The sequence below is a fragment of the Schistocerca serialis genome, chromosome 7, assembly GCF_023864345.2.
Source record: "Schistocerca serialis cubense isolate TAMUIC-IGC-003099 chromosome 7, iqSchSeri2.2, whole genome shotgun sequence".
Lineage (NCBI taxonomy): Eukaryota > Metazoa > Arthropoda > Insecta > Orthoptera > Acrididae > Schistocerca > Schistocerca serialis.
This window is the reverse complement of record NC_064644.1, coordinates 7455576-7479113: the sequence shown is the minus strand read 5'-3', so window position 1 is coordinate 7479113 and position 23538 is coordinate 7455576. Positions and strand designations below refer to the sequence as shown.

Here is a 23538-nt window from a genome sequence, read left to right as displayed (position 1 = left end):
CTCCACCTCCCCAAACTTGTCCTCTAAATGCTCGACGAAGAACTGAGGCTTTGTGGAGAGAAAAGACTCCCCATCAGCTCCCGTGCAAACTAAGAATCGGGGCGAATAACCGTTACCTCCATCCTGAGACTTACGCTCTTCCCACGGCGTGGCCAGGGAGGGGAACGTTTTCGGATCGTACTTCTGAGCATTAAATTGAGCCCGAGAACGCTTAGAGACTGCTGGCGGCTGGCCGCCAGCGAGAGATGATGTACCACGCTTCATTGCGGGTCATCCGCCCTGATGCCACCTACTCCGACCAAGGGCCCTCCCCACGGGCGCCACCCAGCCGCAGCAATAGCCACCTGGCAGGACGGCCATTGCCGGGAGTCCTGATGCCCCAAGGAGATGGGCATCTACTCCTTGGCATACGTGGGGAGTTAACGGCGCAGGCATCAGTAGAGCGATACCTGTGTTGTCAGGGGGCTACAACCAAGAGGGTACATGGCGGCCCCACCACAACGGACTGGCTACCGTGCTGGATGTTAGGTGACATGTGGTCCATGGGCGTCGCCAGTGCAGAAAATAGCCCTGCACAGTGCTTGGCAGAAAGAGCACGCAGGAGCGCATCCATGCCCAAGCGATGGAGAGCGGGCAGGACTGCAATGCAACGACGAATAAGATGCCGAAAGTTCTCAACACAACATGGAAACAACGCACCAAGTAAGGCGCCCTTCCCCAATCGGCTCGCTCTTCGGAAAAATTTTGAGATATGGAGGTCAAACCCGACAGGGGACCATCACAGAAGGCCGAAACGTTTGAGACTCCTTTTCGTCGTCTCTTACAACAGGCAGGAATACCGCGGGCCTATTCTAACCCCCGAACCCGCAGGGGGGGATTCCCGGCGGGGTTAGGGATTTTATCTGCCTCGTGATGACTGGGTGTTGTGTGATGTCCTTAGGTTAGTTAGGTTTAAGTAGTTCTAAGTTCTAGGGGACTGATGACCATAGATGTTAAGTCCCACAGTGCTCAGTGCCATTTGAACTCGTTAAGACGGGACTCACCAGCCCAAAGGCGGAATCCAGTAACGTCTGTAATAAAGTGTGGCTCAAGGAAATTGCTCTGCTCCTGTCTGCTTCCTGTGAGACAGTATTCCCAAGCGACATTTCGTCTAATTTAACGCCAGTGAGTCACTCAAATGTAAAATAAAAATCCATCACTGCCTTTCGTATTCCAGCCAAAGTCGAGCAGACCAACCTGGATTCCAGCGCCGGCTGTCCCCGCGAGTAGTGCGCCTGAGTGTGTGTCACGACACGCTGCATTGTTGCCAAATTTATTCGAGATGGCAGCATGCAGACTTGGTAACAGTGCATGACGTCATCCAAAATGGCGGATTTTGGCTGGAAAATAGGCCAATCGTGCTACGTCCACTAGCCTAACCCTCAAGATAAAATGGCGGTACGTTTGAATTTTGGCGGCGAAAATAGCCTGATCGGGCTACGTCCACTAACCTAAACCTCCAGAAAAAATAGGCGCGAAATTCAAATTCCAACAGGATAATGCATGCAAAACCTTACTTTTCTTTATTATTATTCATAATCATTGACCTGCCTCCAATAGAAAATTCCCTCCAAATTCAAATTCCAGCACGACAGTGGTTGCTAAACCGTTCTTGTCTATATTATTATTTATTATTATTCATTATCATTCATCATTTATTATCATTATTATTTATTATTATTGGCCGACCTCCACTAGAAAATTGCGCCAAATTCCAACACGATAATGTCTCGAAAACTGTACTTCTATTTATTATTAGCTTTTATTATTTATTCAAGATGTCCGATTTTCTCGGCGAGAAAGCCATTCGCCTTACATCAATAACAAAAAACTATCACAAGTTCAAATCCCAACACTATAATCGATCACATGTACGAACTTTCGCCGTCACTTATCTTTTTCCCCTGGTAACCTACCTGAATCGCGTCAAATAATAAAGTACACTTATTCTAACCTAAGTCATGTCCTTTGATTTTACAGAGGTTAAAGGGACTGATGTCTTTATTTTGAGCAGTACGGTCATCACTTGTTCTCCAACACAATCGGTACACACCGTCGAGGTCCTAGTGCAGTTGCCCCGACGTCCACGCTGCAACTGAATTAGTTGAAATCGTTGCCGCACCTGGCCCTGGCCCTCAGGCGCCACGGTCGCCGAGCGAGTGGCTGCGCAGCCCCGCGCTCCACGGGTATATAACGGAGCTCTGGCCCCGCCGGCCGGGTCCCCAGTTTTTTCCTCTCCTTCTCGTCCTGTGCATTTTTCGTTCATCCCTGTCGTCAGGTCAGCCCCAACCACGACTGCCATTGCGTACACGTCGCCCTCCGCCGCCACCACCACCATTACATGGTATGCCCAGTCTCCCCCCTCTTTCCATCCCTCCTCTTCTCACTCTCCCTTCACCCTCGCCTTCGCCTTCACCGTCACCATCTGCGGCGTCCACGCCAGGACCTGCCACTTCCCGCCACCTCCCTATAGCTCCCGTTCCTCATGTCACCACCCACCCTTCTGCCGCCGTTAAACGGCCTAGTGGCACCACCACCTCCTCCGCTCCCAAAAAGGCCCCGCCCCATCCTCCTTCCCCCCCAGGATGCAATGGATGTCTTCCCACCTGGCCCTGCTCCCTCCTCCTCCTCCTCCTCCTCCTCCTCCTCCTCCTCCCCCCCTCTTTATACAAATACCTCCTTTCCCATCCCGATCCTTCCCTTCTCGAGGCCCGGAACCTCTCCCTCCTACTCCGCCAACAGTTCTCTGGTGCCCCCATCTCACTCCTCACTCGCAGACGGGATTCAGTTCTCATCTCCTCCCCCAGCCCCACCCTCCATACTGGCATCCTATCTCGCCTCAACATCACCCGGTTTGGCCCCAAAGCCTCCCTCACCCCTGCTCCTTCTCCATCTCCTACCCGCCAACCCCAACCTCCGCGTCGCCCGCTGACCCTCACCGCCGTGATCGCTCGGCTTAGTCCAACGATCACGGAGGAGGAGGTGTTGGCGGAGCTCAAGGCGCATCCCTCACTGGAGGTGCAGGCGGTCCGCCACATTTTTAACTCGGCTGGCCCCACCCGCCTTATGCGGGTTTTCTCCGAGGACGCCCCCTCCATTGACCGTCTCCTGAAGGAGGGTGCCCTCCTCTTCAACCAGCGCTATAAGGTCGACCCCTCCCATTCCCCTCCTCAGTCCCTGCGCTGCCAGAGGTGTCTGCGCTATAACGCGCACCCAACAGCCAAGTGCCGCGAGGCCCCCACCTACCTGCATTGTCGGTAAGTGCACTTCCTCCGGCAGTGCTCTAACCTTCAATCCCCTCCCTCCTGTAATACCTGCAATCTCCCCCATCCCACGTACTCCCAAAAGTGTAAAGCCCGACCCCCGCCAACCACTCCTGAACTCAACGTCCCTGTCCGTCATCTGGACGCCCCTACCCATCCTGGCAATTCCCTTCATCCCCCCCCTCCCCACCGCTGAGGACATCATCGGGTTCCTCACCATTGTCCTGCAAAACGTCCACCCTTTCCAGCGCCCTCACACCCTCCAACAGGTCTCCCTCGCCGCCCATTCCATCTTCCACCTAAAAATGTGTGCCACCTACTCCGACAACCAGGCCCATTTCACCTTCTCCCGTCTCGACACCCTCGTCTAAATCCCTGTCACGGCGCAACAGCACCGTATCCTGTTCAACAACACCCGTTCCCTTCCCGCCAACAAGAACGTCTTCATGCACACCCTTGCCACCCACTGTGTGGATGCCTTCCTCCTCAATGAAACCTTCCTCCAACCCTACCACACCGTCCACACTTCGCCCTACCTTCTCCACCGCTCCGATAATCCCCTCCCGATTGTGCTCGGCGGAGTTGCCATTGGCCACCACCGCCAGATTCAGGTTCGGCTCAAACCTCTCCTTCCCGACCCCACCGAACACCTGATCCTCAGTCTCTTCTTCCCCGGCCTTACCGTCACCTGCGCCACCGTCTATTTCCGCCCTAACGCCCCTATTCCTTTCGACTTCCTCTCCCACATTGATTGTACCTTCTCCTCCTACACGATCGCTGCCGACCTCAACACCCATAGTCGCTCCCCCAGCGAGCTACAGCGGTGGCATCGGTTTCTTCCACCCTACAAGGCGATCTCGTCCCCATTCCCCAGCACACCTGTCCCAAATCCAACTCCACTCCCGATGTCATCCTCTCCTCCCCCAACCTCCTTGGCCGCAAAGCGGTGGATGTCCCGGACCCCATTGGTAGCGACCATCTCCCTGTCCTCCTCACCATTTCAGATGGTCTTCGCCCCCGCCCCAACCCTCGTAATGATCCTCCCCTGAAGTACGTCCATGACTATTCCCATGCCGACTGGAATGCCTACCAGGATGCCCTCTCCACCCGGGTCGAAGGCCTCCCCTTCACCTACCACCACCCTGATGATGTTACCCATGCCGCCTCCTTTCTCCAGCAGACCTCGTCTGAGGCCATGGAGACCCACGTCCCTACTGTCGCCACCCACCCCCACCGCCCTACCTTACCCCCACAGGCCGTCCACCTCCTCGGTGAATCCTGCCTTCTCTACCGTGCCTTCCTCCACATGCATGACCCGGACACACTACGACTCCAGCGGCAACTCCAGTGAAACATCCGAAACTTGCTCGCGGCTAAGAAACGCCGGGACTGGCGACAGACATGCACCCGTTTAAATGCTACCCTACCTATAAACTCGTCCAACTACTGGTCAGCCTTCCGTCGCCTTACCGGTACTGAACCCTCCCCCTACTACCCTCTTCTCCATGATGATCACCCCTCGCCCGCATCTCGTGGTCGTGCAGTAGCGTTCTCGCTTCCCACGCCCGGGTTCCCGGGTTCGATTCCCGGCGGGGTCAGGGATTTTCTCTGCCTCGTGATGGCTGGGTGTTGTGTGACGTCCTTAGGTTAGTTAGGTTTAAGTAGTTCTAAGTTCTAGGGGACTGATGACCATAGATGTTAAGTCCCATAGTGCTCAGAGCCATTTGTGGATTTTTTTTGTGGATGATCACCCCTTCCCTGACACCCTTAGTAAGGCCAATCACTTTGCCTCCTACCTTTCCGATGTCTTCTCCATCCCCGACGATCCCCAGTTCGATTACTCCCTCTTCCCGGATGTCCGCAATCGGACTGACACCTCTGTCCCTCCCCTCACACCTGGTTTCCAGTACTTGGACAACATTGCGCACACGGAACTCAATGAACCGCACCGTCCTAACTCAGTGCGGTCCAAAACACATGTTAAGGCCGCATTCCATTGCTTGCCGGCCTATTTGCGACACATCTACACCTTCACGTCTGTTGTCAGAATAGCCGAGAGCGAGTTCACACACACACACACACACACACACACACACACACCGTCCACAAACATCCCAGCGCTTCTCTCCCCTCACAATCTAAAACGATCATCATACAATGTAAAACAAAAAAATAAGAGCCCAGTCAACCTCTCCGAAATTGTTAAGTGCCCCCAGAAATAGTTAACGCTCGCTTTCGTGTTTTCTCAGCTTATTTGTAAATTCAAATTCTTACCCTAACAGAACTTGTTCACGAAAATAATATTGAATGCGCTCCTAACCTCCTACCTTTCCAGCTCTCAACATACGCAAATGTTCTCAACCCTCCTATATCCCAGAACAACCGATTAATCATTCTTATTCCTTCTTATCGAATTTACAGGCCTAATTTCCTAAGGACCCGTTATCGAAGTACCATCCTGCTTTTCTTTCTGAGGCTTTCTGTGCTTACTTTTACGGAGATCGCTAAATTACCTCCACAGCCCCCTCAATTTACACACACACACCGTCATCCTCTCTACTCATCACATAACATAAGCAATAGTAACTTTACAATCCATTATATACAAACCCTACACAATGTAGGCCACAGTAACTTTACAATACTGACTAAATGCCCCAATGCTCTCCATTCCTAAGGAAGCGCTGTGAACCTGCTCTTTCTTTCTACACACGTGACACTAAGTGGTAATCAGGGCTTCTACATCAACGGACAAAAGTCCCTCTCAGAATTGTTCCACAATTCCGGCGATCGCTTCCCCTCAACACAAATGCGTTACTTTCCCTTCTTCCTTGCCTTCTCGCTTTTTTTTATACAAACATCTCCAGACTCATAGACTACAAGAACACACCAAAATTTTTCGAAGTACAGCATCCTGTAAACCTCTGAGTAACTAGAAACAGACCAAAAAATGATATTCGCACTCTCGAATACCGAAGTCGTTGATGTCATTATACTTACATTTAAATGTTACGATCGCGGTCTCAATTGATTGGCATTCGACAATGAGCTAAGTATCGGAAATACACTCTCTTGACCCCTGTTTCTCTGGAAATATCTCTACCGTCCTTACCACTTCCTCTCTACTCATCACAAATTTGTCACATAACTAACCATCCACCGTAGATTTGGTTGTCATCCTAAATAGTACCGAACTTTGAACCGGGAAAGAACGATTTTCGTAGTACTGACCAACATCATAACGTATGTGTAGGATCAATTCTGTTAAGAAACTTCCAATTAAACTTTCATATTATTGTGCTTAGGACTAATGTTCTTTCAGAGAGTTAATATTTAATACTGTTGTGTATAGGATTATTTCACTTTTTTTATATTGGCGAGATGCGTTAACCATTACTCTGTTTTTATGTCGTCGAGTTGAAAACTGTAAAATCTGTAATTTTTGTGCTAAAATTTGCGACATCAAACTTGTCATTTCAACTTACACAGTTGTTCTCAGCTCTAGAAAACGCGCCCGCATTACATTCTTCATTAGTGATTTTTTAAATGTGAAATTTAAAACTCCAGCTTTCCTTTTGGTGTCTCCTATTGTTGGACCAGGCTGTTGGACGAGTGACTGACTAGAAGACTTCGACCCGCTAAGTAATTTTATGTAGGACGAGAACTTTCACGGGTTCTTGGCAGAATCCTTCACTAAGATGTGACGTTGGAAGAACTTGTCTATACTGAAATTTAGCCTTGTGTCGTTAACTCAGAATGGGAGGAATCAACAAAAAAATTATTTTTGGAAAGGGCTTCTGATATGTGGAGCATTTTTCAGTTGTACGACCAGTGTTTCTAGAGCTAATCAAATTGCTACTCCAGATCACTACAGTAATTTGAAGTAGAAAAATCAGCATATTTCTTTCTCCTCCAGTGTCCTTTTTATGGAATTTATAACCTATTTTCAGTTCAGATCACGAATTAAAGCACGTCATAAAATTTAGGCGCTTAAAACATATAAAATAAAGGTGACCTATGAAGTTAACTTTTTAAATGTAATTTTCAAATAGCTTATTACTTTACACTAGCTGAAATAGGTTTTGCCAACCAATTAAGGTGAGTACTTCAGAACATAATTATACTCAGTTTCTTCCGATAAATTTAAATTTTCTGTTCTTTGCTTTGCTAAGACAACCTCGTTACGAAAACTAGAACTGTCAAGTACCGTAATATGTAGGACCATTATGGCATGAGCTAAGCGAAATAGGATATTTTCTTGTTTCATTAAATTGGTGGTTTTTGGAAAGGAACTATAGCGTGGTGGCTGTTGATGTGAAGTAAATGCCTCCCTTAGCTCTTGGTTGTGATGACACTGACCTGTAGGATAGCGGGAGTTCTAGGTTAGGTTCGAAGGTGATAATTTGCTTGTGAGAAGGCGAAGCCACCGTTTATGAATGCCAAGTAATTTGTGGCAACACACTGACCTTTAGCGTAGTTCTTAATGTATTTTGGCATATTTGATGCACCTTTAGTCAGAAAAACAAAAACTGCAAAGTAAATTCAGAAAACCTGTACTACATTATGTACAAGTCTCCAGCCAGTATTTCGAAGCATATTGTTTATATTCGATACATAACTGTTACCGGAGAGATTAGGGCTTCAAAGTTTGTGAAAGAGCATAAATGGGAGAGCGAAGACCTCTCCCACTTTGCTGCCTTCAGAAGTGTAAGTGTCAATAGTTGAACACTGTGAATAACATAGTAATCAGTAATAGCTGAAAAGTTTAATAATCGTCGTGGCTTTCCAGATGCAGTTACCACACCGATCGCTGATATCGCTAAGTATCCATCCACACCTAAGAGAGAGAATCGTGAAGATTCGAGACATACATCGAGGACATGAGACACGTGGTTCTTAGAACGAAGTACGAACGTCGGTCCACAGTGACACTATAAAGCGTGTAAACGATAACTACTTACGATATATATGTACTAAGCTGGTATCTATTTTTTCGGACATGTCCGAAAGAACAGATACCATCTTAGTGTATATATAGTTAAGGCTCACCGGCCACTTGACCATTTTCTTCTTCTGTCCGAATGCACAAACAGTGCCCGAACTCTTACGGGAATCGGCAACGCGCCGCGAGTAAAGAGTATAATGGGCGGGGGCACTACGAATGTAGTGCGGGACAATACGTCGAGAATGTGGGTTTCGCGGGAGGCGTGCCAGGGGTAAATCCCTGCAGTCCCGCTATCCTCTGTGCCCTCGGTGGTTCAGATGGATAGAGCGTCTGCCATGTAAGCAGGAGATCCCGGGTTCGAGTCCCGGTCGGGGCACACATTTTCATCTGTCCCCGTTGACGTACGTCAACGCCTGTAAGCAACTAAGGGTGTTCAGTTCATTGTACTTACGATATACCACAGTGATACAGGGCAAGTCGGTACGGACAATTCGATACAGGACAATTGTAGTTCATCAACTTCGGGAAAACCGAATTGGCCTACAAAAACCATGGAAGCTACAGCGCAGGCACGGTGCGCGAGATTTTCCTACCTCTCTCGCTCTCTTCGCACAAACTACGAGGAGCATTAAATAACTCACTTTTTTATCGGCCAGTTTCGGATAAAGAAATGAGGAATTTGTTGTGGGACATCGTAGAATATTCCCTCTCCAGTTCCTGAATTTCCGATTGAGGGCGGCTCTATACGCAGCCCCCAAAATGGCGTCTGTGGTGGAGGTGCGTTTGGAGCAGTGAGCTGAGTTTCTTTCGATGGAATACCAGAGCACCGCAGATATTCGCAGGCGTCTTTAGAACGTCTACGGAGACCTGGCAACGGACAAAAGCAAGGCGATCTGCACGATCTCCCACGTGCCGGACGGCGGCTTACAGCCGCGACTCCTGCAGTGTTGGAACGTGCGGACACTCTCAGTCGAGGTGACCGACGGCTCACAAACACACACACACACCTCACTGCGCAACTGGACATCTCCGTTGGGGGTGCTGACACTCTCGTCCACCAGTTGGGGTACTCGAGGAATGTCTGCCCGCTGGGCTTCTCTCCGCCTAACAGGAGCCCATAAAGACGACGGAGGACCATTTGTGCGGAATTACTTGAGGGTTACGAGGCCCAATAAAGAATGCACTCCGCGGGAAAAACTACGTGGATGGTGGGGAGACTGTTGATGCGGCAAGAGTTGGGCTGAGATGACGTTGATCAGTAGAGTGGCAGCACGCGGGTGTACAGGCACTCCCTCTGAGGCGGCGCAATGCGGTCGCATTTTACGGTTTGGAACCCTGTATAAAACCAAAGTATTGCAGTACTCGTAGAACGCCCCTCGAATTAGCCCTATTTAAAAAATTAATTGGAATTTTTGTGGGAAATTTAATGTGGTTTAATTTTGTAGTGGGATTCGTTTTCGTTAGATGCCGCAACTTGAGAGTTACTCAAGAAAAACGTACAAAAGTGACCACCGGTCAGGATTTTTAGGAGACTGTTCGTGGCACTCTCTTCTACCACTGTACAAAAATTTGTGATTATTTCAATTCTTTCCCATATTCAACTCTTTTTATTGTCTTCACTCTTACGCCACCGGCTTAGTCGTGCGCTTACAAACTTTGAAATTTATGTTTATCTAAATTTTACTTCACAATTTTGTGAATTTTAACAGCATAAAATCGTTTTGTTTGTCTGGCCTTCTTACTGCGAAATTACTATTGATGTAAGGGCTATGTTTTGATCAAATTGTAAGCTTAATTAGTTTCTGCATTTCGTTTGCAGTAATCTTTTTTTTCCCCTTCCATTAGGCTCATGAGAATTCGAATCAGCAATGTTAACGAAACAGTCGACTAAGCCGGTGGCGTAATAGCTCGGTCAATGAAGACCAAAAGAGGTCGAATGTGGGAAATAATATGTATAGCCGCAATTTTTTTGTGCAGCAGTGGAAGGAGTTTCATGGAAAACATGTTAAAAATCCTTGTCGGTGAGAGGGTTGAGTCATAACATCTAGGACCTTTCCGCTTATTTAAAATTTGTTGCTAACAGATTCTTTCTCACATTAATTAATCATAAAGCTAACAACACGTCAACGGCAACCCTAATCATAGCCAAATATGGGCAGTGTAAGTAGCGCTATAGTTTTGGATCTGTTATGATGAAATAAACCTGTACAATGTATTCCTTATATCTCAAGTAGACACTGTAATTGGTAGGAATCTTTGAAATCATACAATTTTCTTAAAATCACTAAAATACAGTTTCGATCGTTGTATATGACACATACTTTAAATATAATATTCTTTGAAACTAGAGAAAATAATAAAAAAAATGTGAATCTTACCATGAAACTGCAAGACATTATCCTGTGTGGCAGCTCATTTTCGATAGACTGTTATTATTATCATCATCAGCGATATGAACATTTTTATTAAAGCTAGGAAGAAGTTATCTACGATATTTTACGAATAAGTCACCAAAATGTAAATATGTATTGCTATATTTACATATCTATTTTCATTGTGAATGGGACTGGTTTGTAACGAGATTCATATTTTATTTTTCGATTCATACAATGTCATTTGCTGTTCAGACATCTGTAAATATTTATTGTATTTCTTGTCATTGTAGCAAAAATTGTGCGCCTAGTTTTGCTCAAATTTCCGAGGTGGCCTCTGTGTCGACCTGTCTTCAGATTATGAAATCGATTCTTAAAGGCACATACTGTGCCAACTTAGTACAGTTGTACCATGGCTTGTCTTATCGCTGGATTGAATTCAGGACAGAAATTAACAACGTTGCAACTCAAAATAATGCGTGGAACGATTAATGTGGGCATTATTAGCCACCTGGCCCGTCTTTGTTATACCAGGACTTCAAGTATCTGATGCCCATTTCAGGGTGGAGATGGGTCTGAAGGTCACTAGGTCACTTTTGTGCGTTTCTCTGGAATAGCTCGAAAGCCGCTGCCTGCAGCGAAAACGTATTCCAGTACAAAATTAAACTGCTTTAAGTTTCCCTCAATGAAGGTCCAGTTAATTTTTTTCTTTAAGGCTAATAGTTGGCGCGCAGAGCGAGAGAATACTGTAATCCTTGAGCAGTGCCCTTGCGCCGTAGCTTGGAACAATTTGAGATTGTTTTCCGACTTGACGGACCACAAATCCCGTATCTGAAATTGTTCGTCTCGACTTCCTCTACACCGCTGCTTCATGCTGAACACAACTATCGTTTATATCGCGTATAGAGAGATGAAGGCTCTCGAAACGAATTGTGGCCAAATACAGGGCGTTTCACAGTATTTTGACGATATCAAATTTGAATAGCGCGCGCTAAAAATAAGACACAGCGACGGTGGCTCGTCTGTTAGTAGCGCGGAGTGTCAATTTTCATTCCGTATATAGATCAGCAACCATGTCGCATTGGTCGAGGCAACACCGTGCGTTCGCAGCGGAGTGCTATTTCCGCTACGGCAGATCTGTCGTGCGCGTGCGACGTGCCTTTCAAAAGCGTTTCAGTATTCAGTCGCGATATCCAATTCCTGCTCACGGAACAATATTTTAATTGTGATTCTTGAGTTTCTCCCGGCGTATTTGATAATCAAAATATCCACGGGTGTGCTGCCGGTCTATAGTGCCCGTTGGACACTATAGACTGGCAGCACAACCGTGGATATTTTGATTAATATTTTAATTGGGTAAGAAACGTCCGTACAATTGCCAGTGCATCAAATCGAAAGTCAACCGGTCCTCGGAAAAGAATCCGAACTCCCGAGGACATCCAACATTTTGTTACAGTCAAGCGCCAGTTGTTAGTTACGAAAACTTGGTTCCAACAAGAAGGCGCGGCGTGCGGCACATGGAACAAGCCCTTGCCCAGTTCTACGCGAAGAGTTTGATAGTGCCATCATTTCCAAACGCGCTTGCTTCGAATAGCACCTCGCTCATCTGATTTAACCGTACCAGATTATTATCTCGGGGTTATTCAAAGACGAGAGTTTACTCCGACCGCACGAGAAGTTTGCAACAGTTAAAAGGTCGAATTCACGATGAAATTCCCAGAATTCCTTCAGCAGCTAGGAAAAGTGTGTTCAAAAAGTGGGTGAAACGCGCCGCGAATTATAGTTAATTGTTCAAACGGCTCTAAGCACTATGGGACTTGACATCTGAGGTCATCAGTCCCCTAGACTTAGAACTACTTAAACCTAACTAACCTAAGGACATCACACACATCCATGCCCGAGGCAGGATTCGAACCTGCGACCGTTACAGCAGCGCGGTTCCGGACTGAAGTGCCTAGAACCGCTCGGCCACAGCGGCCGGCGGTCGTCAGTTGTCCGATGTACCATATCGTAAGCAAACTTGAATAGATGCTGTGTAAAATGTTCAATTTTTATCGCATTTAGTTTGAATAACACACAAATTACAAATCGTCAAAGCATTGTGGAAAACCCTGTAGTAGTAAACCTCCTACCCTCCGCCTCCCCTCCCCCCTCCATTAGAATACAGGATTTATTTGACTCCCTAATTGTTTCTTTACGACGTAAAGGTAAAATAACGCTGTACCACAAGAGTTAATTTACAGTTACTTATTTATGAGTTGCACTCGATAACTTCAAATACGATAATTCGTTATTTTATGCCTTTAGTTACAGATGTCAACTGGTGAGTTTAATATTCATGGAGACGAGGAGCAACGAAAGCTTTGTTGGCTAAACTAGTACAGGAAGATCACATAGGTGGGAATCATCTGAAATGGCCCTTGCAGTCAGCAAGGTGAGGTAGAATTTTTTTCCACTTTAGTATGTCAAAGCATTACTTATTGTGACTGCAGTTTCGACACTTGGTCACTTTTAAGCATCCTGAAAGCCGTCAGTCACCAAATAAAATAGACGCAATCACAAAACAGACAAACTTTGGAAAATGAAAATTCCAAGGCTACTTACGTGGGACGTTGTAACCCACTTAATAAAATAAAGCTACGACATGCTGGAACATAGTTGTCATCAGTGTAAAAGCAAACTAACACATGTTCCATTCACCGTGCAAGCCCACGTTAGAACGCTGGTGAAATAATACCTGATATGATAAAGACTTAAGTCAATATCTCGTGTAGCAGGCATGGTAGACGTCTGACAATAGCAGCAAAGATGCAAACATACAAAGCTCATGAGCCATACAGCGCAAAGACGCTAAGGTCTAATATACAAGGCCGATACGTTTGTAAAAAGTGTGTGCGGAGAAATGAAGGAAGTGACAGAAATATGTGACAAATGATACCGAGTGTGTAAATTAAAAGTAGCTAAAAATATGAAGTGGCTATCAGGTCAAAGCAATACCCACCAGGGTGTAAAATCTCAAGTATAGACGAAAGCAGCGGATCACAGACGCAAGCAATCAGAGTGTGCTGAAATGCAAGTAACACACAAATGTAGGAAAAAAGGATGTTAAGTAGTAATAAGCGTAGCATGGTCAAGAATATTTGGCAGAATTAACTTGCGCCATAGGGTAGTGGGGTCTCGGGTCAGGAGTTCACTACACTCAGCTGGCGGCTACACGGGTAGCGGAGGCTGTGTGGCGTGGACTGGGCGGTTTTTTAGGTTAGAAGGCCTCGGGAAAGTACGGGGTGGGCTGCAAGCTCAAAGGGTGCATGGCAAATACAGGACGTGCTTCGATCAAGGAACAGTCGGAATTGTAGTTGTAAATTGTAGTTCTGCAGGGAAAGCCCCTGAGCTTCAAGCGCTAATAGAAAGCACAGAAGCTGAAATCGTTATAGGTACAGAAAGTGGCTAAAGCCGGAAATAAGTTCTGCAGAAATTTTTACGAAGTCTCAGACGGTGTTCAGGAAAGATAGATTAGGCAGAATTGGTGGTGGAGTGTTTGTGTCTGTCAGTAGTGGTTTATCTTGTAGTGAAGTCGAAGTAGATACTCCGTGCAAATTGGTATGGGTGGAGGTTATACTTAACAGCCGAACTAAGTTAATAATTGGCTCCTTCTACCGACCCCCAGGCTCCGATGATATAATTGCTGAACAGTTCAGAGAAAATTTGAGTCTCGTAACAAATAAATACCCCAGTCATACGGTTATAGTTGGTGGGGACTTCAACCTTCCCACGATATGTTGGCAAAAATACTTGTTCAAAATCGGTGGTAGGCAGAAAACATCTTTCGAGATTGTCCTAAATGCTTACTCCGAAAATTATTTCGAGCAGTTAGTCCACGAACCCACGCGATTTGTAAGTGGTTGCGAAAACACACTTGACCTCTTAGCCACAAACAATCCAGAGCTAATAGAGAGCAACATGACTGATACAGGGATTAGTGATCACAAGGTCGTTGTAGCTAGGCTCAATACCGTTTCTTCCAAATCCACCAGAAACAAACACAAAATAATTTTATTTAAAAAAGCGGATAAAGTGTCACTAGAAGCCTTCCTAAGAGACAATCTCCATGCCTTCCGAACTGACTATGTAAATGTAGACGAGATGTGGCTCAAATTCAAAGATATAGAAGCAACAGCAATTAAGAGATTCATACCTCATAAATTGGGATGAGATGGAACTCATCCCCCGTGGTACACAAAACAGGTCCGAACGCTGTTGCAGAGGAAACGGAAAAAGCATGCGAAGTTCAGAAGAACGCAAAGTCCCGAAGATTGGCTAAAATTTACAGACGCGCGAAATTTGGCAGGGGCTTCAATGCGAGATGCCTTTAATAGGTTCCTCAATGAAACATTGTCTCGAAATTTGGTAGAAAATCCGAAGAAATTCTGGTCGTATGTAAAGACTACAAGCGCCAATACCTTCTCTGTGCAGTGCCGATGGTACTGTTACCGACGACTGTGCCGCTAAAGCGGAGTTATTGAACGCAGTTTTCCGAAATTCCTTCACCAGGGAAGACGAATGGAATATTCCAGAGTTTGAAACACGAACAGCTGCTAGCACGAGTTTCTTAGAAGTAGATACCTTAGGGGTTGCGAAGCAATAGCTCCCTACTTAGCAATCATATACAACCGCTCGCTCACCGATAGATCTGTACCTACAGATTGGAAAATTGCGCAGGTTGCACCAGTGTTTAAGAAGGGTAGTAGGAGTAATCCATCGAACTATAGACCTATATCATTGACATCGGTTTTCAGTAGGGTTTTGGAGCATATACTGTATTCAAACATTATGAATCAACTCGAAGGGAACGATCTACGTATTGATACGTAACCAGCATGGTTTCAGAAAACATCGTTCTTGTTCAACGCAGCTAGCTCTTTATTCGCATGAAGTAATGGCCGCTATCGACAGGGGATCTCAAGTTGATTCCGTATTTCTAGATTTCCGGAAAGCTTTTGACACTGTTCCTCAAAAGCGACTTCTAATCAAGCTGCGGGCCTATGGGGTATCGTCTCAGTTGTGCGACTGGATTCGTGATTTCCTGTCAGGAATGTCGCAGTAATAGACGGCAAATCATCGAGTAAAACTGAAGTGATATCAGGTGTTCCCCAGGGAAGCGTCCTGGGACCTCTGCTGTTCCTGATCTATATAAATGACCTGGGTGACAATCTAAGCAGTTCTCTTAGGTTGTTCGCAGATGATGCTGTAATTTACCGTCTAGTAAGGTCATCCGAAGACCAGTATCAGTTGCAAAGCGACTTAGAAAAGATTGCTGTATGGTGTGGCAGTTGACGATAAATAACGAAAAGTGTGAGTTGAGCCACATGAGTTTCAAAAGAAAATCGTTGGAATTCGATTACTCGATAAATAGTACAATTCTCAAGGCTGTCAATTCAACTAAGTACCTGGGTGTAAAAATTACGAACAACTTCAGTTGGAAAAACCACATAGACAATATTGTGGGGAAGGCGAGCCAAAGGTTGCGTTTCATTGGCAGAACACTTAGAAGATGCAACAAGTCCACTAAAGAGACAGCTTACACTACACTCGTTCGTCCTCTGTTAGAATATTGCTGCGCGGTGTGGGATCCTTACAAGGTGGGATTGACGGAGGACATAGAAAGGGTGCAAAAAGGGGCAGCTCGTTTTGTATTATCACGTAATAGGGGAGAGAGTGTGGCAGATATGATACGCGAGTTGGGATGGAAGTCATTAAAGCAAAGACGTTTATCGTCGCGGCGAGATCTATTTACGAAATTTCAGTCACCAACTTTCTCTTCCGAATGCAAAAATATTTTATTGAGCCCAACCTACATAGTTAGGAATGATCATCAAAATAAAATAAGAGAAATCAGAGCTCGAACAGAAAGGTTTAGGTGTTAGTTTTTCCCGCGCGCTGTTCGGGAGTGGAATGGTAGGGAGATAGTATGATTGTGGTTCGATGAACCCTCTGCCAAGCACTTAAATGTGAATTGAAGAGTAATTATGTAGAACACGCTTAAAGCCAGTCATATGAAAAAAAAACACTATATTGTACAACCTCCTACTTTTAAGATAGGTTTCATTCAAAACGTGCTCTGGTTGGTCTATAAAAGCCGTATAAATTTCAGTCTCTTCTAAATAATCAAGCTGTCTTACTTTTCCAATTTTGTGAAGAATTTCTAAAGAGCTTTCCATATTACCTAACTTGCGTTTAGTCGTCCGAATATGGTTCGCAGACAGCGATCTAAAACTGTCACTGGTGTACTGTTCTCTAGAACGAATATTTTGTCCTGGATTAAACTTAGTTTATTCCTACGGTTAATTTTATAAAGCCAAGACTATGATTTTATAAGGAACGTCCAGACTCGCTGCTTTATGACATTAATTTTTATTCCTTTCACTTTCACTACCGATCTGTTTCGGCTAAATCGTCATTATCGAACGACGTATGTATTGTCTAGATAAACTGACGTACATTGTTGATTTAAAATAGTAATTAATTTATTAAGACAGTAACAGCTTTGGAGCCACAATCTCATATGTTTACCTCGTAGCTCCAAAACTGTGAAATTACTGTCATAACTTTTTAATTACTGCCTTAATTCAACAAATAGAGAACGACAGTCAAAATACTGTTACCAAAGATGTTATTTGTATGTTAGTCCATCTAGACGTTATATAATCGATAATGGCAGTTTAGCCGAAATAAATGTATAATGAAAGTGAAAGAAATGAAAATTAATATCACATAGCTGTAAATGTGCGCACTTCTTATAAATATGTAACATGCTGACTTTACTACGCTACAGGCCCTATGGAACCCAGAGTGTGTGGAAGGTTTATTGTGTTGTAGGCTGTGACGTACGGTCACGCCTAACGTGTCGTCGGTACGGAAGCCTGTTCTTACTTCGCTGTTACGAAACTGTTCACCTATTCAGCCAGAAACAGGTCCACGTTATGGTAGGGACAAATAGTGTTAGCTTCTTCGTCTGTCTGCAATGTAATCTCACCAGTAGTATTGCGACTGAGTAATTCTGCAGCGAACGTTTTACCAGTTATTTGTGCAATGAAAACGTCCTTCAGTGCTACATGTCTAAGGATACCTAGTTCATTGCAATTTCGTTACGTAGCGCTCTGTTAGAAAATCACTGGCTGTGCTGTGTGCAGTCTGTGGCTAGTTTGCATTGTTGTCTGCCATTGTAGTGTTGGGCAGCTGGACGTGAACAGCGCGTAACGTTGCGCAGTTGGAGGTGAGCCGCCAGCAGTGGTGGATGTGGGGAGAGAGATGGCGGAGTTTGGAAATTTATAAGACTGGATGTCATGATCTGTTATGTATATTATGATTTTTCAACACTATTAAGGTAAATACATTGTTTGTTCTCCACTAAAATCTTTCATTTCCTAACTATGCCTATCAGTAGTTAGTGCCTTCGGTAGTTTGAATCTTTTATTTAGCTGGCAGTAGTGGCGCTCGCTATATTGCAGTAGTTCGCGTAACGAAGATTTTTGTGAGGTAAGTGATTTGTGAAAGGTATAGGTTAATGTCAGTCAGGGCCATTCTTTTGTAGGGATTATTGAAAGTCAGATTGCGTTGCGCTAAAAACATTGTGTGTCAGGTTAAGCACAGTGTTGTATAATTTTTCAAAGGGGACGTTTCATATGTCGACCCTTAGCCGAGGATACCTCACTGGAATCTTCTGATTTTTTCTTGTAGTTTGTGTAATTAGTGTAGCCATTGTTTATTGCTAGCGCGTAATCATAGAGAGAATTTCCTTTGTAGTTGTAGTTTTTCATTGTTGTACAGTAAAACAGTTGTGGCATGCATGTAGATTTGCACCAAGTATTTCGCAGCTGCAATTAACTAGATATTATTTTCAGTGCTATGTTAATGTGTTCTCTTATTTTTGCTCTTCAAATTGTGCTTTTCTGTGTTATCGTGTGAAATATTGTGACAATAATGGCGTGTGAAAAACGTAACACTAGGCTACAAAGTAGCCTGAGAAATAATAGTGACGACGAGCGTAGCTTACCAGCACCACTGTGTAATGAATTAACAGACATCCAAAGTAGTAATTTGGTAACTGTGCATAGGGAAATGGAGCGGGCGGCAAATAATGGCGTAGACAGTGGAACAATTAGTGAACAGGGAAGCATTATCGATCGGTCGATCGGCAACAGCTCGCCTCAGGAATCCGAAATGACAGAACACAATATTGCAAATACTGTAGACTCAGGTTTTGGGTCCACACCGTTTTCTCAAATAAGTCAAGACACATTTTCTGCTCGTCAAAATGTAAATGTTGCCGGTGCAAATGCACTGCCGAAAAGCATAGAGGAACAGATTCCAGACACTAATACATTATTATTGCAATTAATGCAGCAAATGAAACAAAATCAGAGACAAACACAGCAACAGTTAGACACAATGGAACAAAATCTTCAAAACTTAGACACAATGGAACAACACCAGACACAAACACAGCAACAGCTTCAAAAGTTAGACTCATTGGAACAAACTCTTGAACAAACACGTGAAGATTTAACTACTGAGTTACATAACATTGAATCGAAATGTCAAAAAGCCTGTAATGACGTAAAAACACAAATTTGTGAGCATTTTCAACCTATTTTTTCGCGGCATGAAAATGCATTACAGAATCACGAAGCAGCCATAAAAGAACTGCAAATTATTGTTCATGAAAATCATGAGACCTTGCAAGCTAAATTTGACTCAGTTGCATCTACCGATTCGGTTACGCAACTTGCAAAAACTCGGGAAAACTTAAAGGACACAGTAGATACGATTTCAACACAAATGGACACTCTGAAACTTGGTTCAGAAAAACATACAGTGGAAATAATTTCACTATCGGATAAAGTAGCCGAACTTTCAGATCAGTTCACTAACTTATCTACAAAGGTAGATGATGATCTGAATGACACATCACCTGTAGCCTTCGCTGACACTGAAGAGTATGAAGAAATTAGAAAATTCAAACAGAATCAAAATCAAATCAATACACAGTACAAAAGAGAAATCCGGGAAGTGCAAGATCAGTTGGCACAAGTAATACGCGAATTACGTATTTCAGAGGACACTCGCGCCCCAATACGGGAAGAGGGACATAGAAATACGGAACAGCCACAAAATAATAACACAGGGCATTTCGGAAATTATGAAAGAAATTGGCAAGGTGCACTGAATTTTGAAATGGAACCGCCGAAACGTCGTAACAATGACCGATATGCGACTCGCCGACATGATGACTTTGACTATAAGCTGTTCATTACTACATGTAAATCCAAAACATTTAAGAAATCCGGCAATGACATTCATCCACAAGCATGGCTCCATCAATTCTCTCATTGTTTTCCTCCCAACTGGTCGTTAGAACACAGATTAGAATTTATGTGTGGCTATTTAGAGAATGAACCAGCTGTAAGAATGCGATCGGTCATTCATGATTGTCACAGTGAAGGAGAATTTTACCTTGCCTTCCTCTTAGCGTATTGGTCCCAAGCTACACAAGACCGAGTAAAACATAGCATCATGATGATGAAACACTTTGAAAAATCTGAATTTTCCAGTCTTGTCAAATATTTTGAAGACATGTTGCATAAGAATCAGTATCTTTCAAACCCATACAGCCCCCTCAGAACTCATCCGCATTTGCTTAATCAAATTGCCTGAACATTTACGACATATTATTTTAGCAGGACGTTGCAAAGACGACATTGAAGCTTTTCAGGGAAATTGACACTGACAATCGCGGAACGCAAAAACAGGAGCACAACAATTACAGGTCACATCTGTCACAATTCCGCAATGAAAGAAATAATAACTGGACACGACAAGGCTATTCTCATATCGTGACCAAAACAGACACCACCCGTATGACAACCGTTGGCAGAGTAGTAATAATTACAGGGAAAGATCACCTCTCTGCGGTAGTGACTATCACAGAGACAATCAGAGAAACATACAATGTGGGAACCAAAATAATTATTATCAAGGGAGACAGAATAACTTTAGACGTAACGGTCCAGCGCGCAGTTACGATTCAGGGAGAAATTCTCCACCACGTGACCGACAAGAAAGAAACTATGGAATCTACCGACATGATGACAGACGATATGATCGTAATGACAGACCTGAATTGCATCAGAACTGGCGGGATTCAAACACGGCAGGGCCCTCTCGGCAAGGTGAATTTGTAGAAGTTAGGTCTCCAAATCCCAATAACGACGCGCGCCAACAAAGACACAATAGGCAATGACTCATACCGCTGGCAGCCACAAAACGTACTTATGAAACTGACGACGCAGCTGCCGTAGCTAGTAATTACGTAAAAATGGAAGACATTAGGGCCATCTTACTCCAGGAACACGACGTAAAACAGAACAACATTGCATATCCTGTGATTCACATTACAGTAAATGACGTAAAATTTACGGCAGTACTTGACTCTGGCAGTCCCATTTCAGTAATTAGTGAAACAGCCTTTAGCAAATGTAACAAATCGAACGATTGCCCCACACTTCCGTTATATAAGATTAAATTACAAGGTGCAATCTTTGGAAAAAGTGTAGATGTACGCCAACAAACCAACTTAGAATTCTTTTGTCAAAGCCACAGCTTCTCTATGAACTTTCTCATTGTTCCATTATTGTCGACGGAAATTATATTGGGAGTAGCCTTTTTGAATGAATACAAAGCAATTTTAAACTTTCACGATGCTGAAATAAGTTTAGAGAAGGAAGGTAAGTCAATAGCTTTGAAATTTGAAGATTGGCTCTCAAACCATTACGAGGAAATTAATCGGCTTTACCTTCTGTTAGACAGCAGTTCGGAATTTTCTACGGAACTAGACACTAACAATCACTGTGCAAGTACTGACAGGGATGATATCGACGGCATATTTGAAACTAATGAGTTAATTCAGAATAAAATTCAAACAATTGACAATTGTAGTGACACTGATAGGCAGGACCTTTTTGAGATTTTACAAGCACATTCCACAGTTTTTACTCACAAAACAGGAACAATCAAGGGATTTCAATACCAATTTCGTGTTCATGAGCATACTAAATTTTGTGTTAGACCATACGTAATTCTGGCACATTATAGGGACCGTGTTAGAACAGAAATACAATCTATGCTTGACGAGGGGATTATTGAGCCTGCAGTAAGCTCATACAACAATCCATTACATGTTGTTGAGAAGAAAAATGGATCGATCAGGCTTGTCTTAGATTCGAGACAAACCAATACTATCATCATTCCTGAAACAGACAAGCCGCAAATGTTGGAAGAACTTCTTCAAAATTTTAATGGTGAAAAAGTGTTGTCTTCTATTGATCTCAGATCCAGCTTTTATCAGATCGAACTTCATCCAGAATGTAGAAAATACACAGCTTTCCTTTGTTTCGGCGTTTGTTATCGGTTTCGGAAACTTCCTTTTGGTTTGAACATTTCTTCAGTAGCATTCATTCGCGGGCTCAATTCCATACTACCTGAGTTCTTAAAACGTCACATCACCTTATATGTGGACGATATTCTGATAGCAGAAGCCTCATGGGAACAACACAATCGCATCCTCAACAGCGTGTTACATATTTTTGCAGACTCTGGAATTACAGCTAACTTGGAAAAGTCTGAATTTGGTAGGACAAAGGTGAAGTTTTTGGGACATATTATTATTTCTTCTGAAGGTATTCAGCCAGATCCTGAAAAGTTAGAAGCTGTAAGAGCCATTCCAGTTCCATCCACAAAAAAACAAGTCCGCAGTTTTCTAGGTCTTGTAAATTTTTACCGTCGTTTTCTGAATATGCAAATTCTAGTTACACCAAAACTTTGTTCTCTCACTGGAAAAAATACTATTTGGAACTGGGACGAACAAGCCAGTTGGAATTCAATTCTTTGAAAGAATCGCTACTTAACGCGCCAATACTAGCTCATCCAGATCTGTCACAAGATTTCTGCCTTAGCACGGATTCTTCTAAAGTCGGTCTTGGTGCCCATTTATTTCAAGAAGCCATAGAAAATGACACTGCCATTCAGAAAACCATTGCTTTTGCTAGCCGAGTGCTAACAAAATCTGAAAAAAATTATTCTGTTACTGAATTAGAAGCTTTAGCTATCGTTTGGGCATTTAACAAATTCCGTTTCTTTCTTTCTGGTAAGCACATAAAAGTATACAGTGATCATCGTGCATTACAATTTCTTATGTCTTCAAAATTAAATCATGACAGGTTAAAACGTTGGGCATTGTTTCTGCAAGAATTCCGCTTCACAATAGTCTACATTCCTAGCAAGGAGAACATTGTTGCGGACGCACTGTCACGCGCACCTGCTGGGCCTGAGAAAAGTAACACAGAAGGCATCCTCGAGAAAAATTTCAGTATTCCTTACATTCAGAAAGTCGCCTTTGAAAACTTCATCACCACATCTTTAAAGGACATTGCTCATGGACAAGATAAAGATCCGATTTGGAAAGACATCAAGAGCAAATGGCATGAAAAGACACACACACAGATTCGGCATTATTACCTGGTTAGAAACAACATACTGTTCAAACGCTGCACTGTTCATGACAAGCTATGGGTACTTTGCATCCCAGACGATTTTGTTAATAAGCTCATTTGGTACATTCATTTCAGCTACGCACTTTTTGGTCCACGAAAATGTTATCACATTCTTCTAATGACTTGTTATTTTAACAATATGGAAAAGAGAATTCGAAGAGTCTTGTCTATTTGTAAACTTCGTCAAAAGGCGAAACCATCTACTGTCTCACATCGTGCTCCGTTGTTTCCTATTATTCCTTCTAAATTAAAAGAATTTGCTGCTGTTGATCTCTTGGGACCGCTTGTCAGAACATCTAATGGATTTTCGT

The 23538-nt window shown here is 43.9% G+C and overlaps 1 non-coding gene across 1 annotated transcript; it reads left to right on the top strand.

Annotated features, from left to right (window-relative positions):
* The first annotated feature begins 8548 nt into the window (after window positions 1-8548).
* Window positions 8549-8623, top strand: Trnat-ugu (transfer RNA threonine (anticodon UGU)). Its single transcript has one exon. It is a non-coding gene; the product is annotated as a tRNA-Thr (tRNA).
* Window positions 8624-23538: the final 14915 nt, after the last annotated feature.